The sequence below is a fragment of the Mastomys coucha genome, unplaced genomic scaffold (assembly GCF_008632895.1).
Source record: "Mastomys coucha isolate ucsf_1 unplaced genomic scaffold, UCSF_Mcou_1 pScaffold22, whole genome shotgun sequence".
NCBI lineage: Eukaryota > Metazoa > Chordata > Mammalia > Rodentia > Muridae > Mastomys > Mastomys coucha.
Window position 1 is genome coordinate 255,443,726 of NW_022196905.1, and position 1,348 is coordinate 255,445,073.

A 1,348-nucleotide genomic window follows, 5' to 3' on the forward strand; every position below is an offset into this window, starting at 1 on the left:
GAGAGAGAGAGAGAGAGAGTTCCCTGGCAGTAGGCTCCTCAGCTCCAGCTGTGCACAATAGAGACATTCCTAAAACATGGGCCTCTGGTTCCACTGAGATTCTGAGTCAGCAGATCTGGAGCCCAGCCCAGTAACAGCACTTTGCAAACTCTCACCAGGTGATGACAACATGCAGCCAGGGGAGGAAGCACAGCCTGTTCTAGAACATTCTGAAACCCTGAACGACTCTCCACTCAGCTCTCACCACCCTCCTCCACAGTTGGGCTATGTGAAGGCAAACACCATGACTCTCCCCCATTTTCCCCAAACTCTCTCTCTCTCTCTCTCTCTCTCTCTCTCTCTCTCTCTCTCTCTCTCTCTCTCTCTCTCTCTCTCTTTCTCTCTCTGTGTGTGTGTGTGTGTGTGTGTGTGTGTAGGGCTTACATGAGTCTGAGTCTATGTGCCTTCACGTGTGAGCTTGTGTGTAGGCCAGAGAACAACTTTGGCAGTTGCCATTTCAGGTACCATCCATCTTATCTATTTATTTTTGAAACATGGTCTCTCATTGGCCTAGAATTCACCAAGTTGGTTGGCCAACAGCTAAGGAGTTGCCTGCCTCCATCTTGTTAGCACTGGGATTGTATACACACAGCAGGCAGCAGGCAGTACCAGCATCAGGCTTGGCTTTGCTTTCTTTCTCTCTTTCTTTCTCTCTTTCTTTCTCTCTTTCTTTCTCTCTTTCTTTCTTTCTTTCTTTCTTTTTTTCTTTTAGGGTTGAACTCAGGACCTTTTGCAAGTCAAACACTTTACTGACTGATCCATGTCCCCAACCCCAAAGCATCTTTAGTTTTATAATTTATTTAATTATATAAGACAGAGAAATCGTACATATTCACGAGGTGTCCTGTGGTGTTTTGACTCCTGTATGTGTTGTGGAGTGTGGAAGCCTTCTGCTGCTCTCCTGGCTGAGGGCCTCACTGTCAGGCAGCAGGAATCAAGAGTCCCCCAGCTCCCACCCTGTGCTCTTGAATCGCAGTGTGGATTTTAGGCAACAGCATCTCATCAGGATATGTGGACAGCGGGAAACCCTAGACTCAAAGACAACCGTGGTTCCTCCCTCTTACTAGTCTGAGTTGAACTGAAGGGTTTCTGTTGGACTAGCTAAGCAGAAGGCCTCAAGGATACTACTATCTCTGCCTCCCAGCTCTGGAATTCATTCGGGTGCTCTGAGCAGAATTCAAAGACTCCCTCATGCACAGGGCCTGACATTGTTTTGTGTTTTAATTATTCTTTGGTTCCCAATAAAGTCAAGTCTTTGTCTCCCCATCTTGTTTTTTTTTTTGTTGTTGTTGTTGTTTTGGTTTGGTTT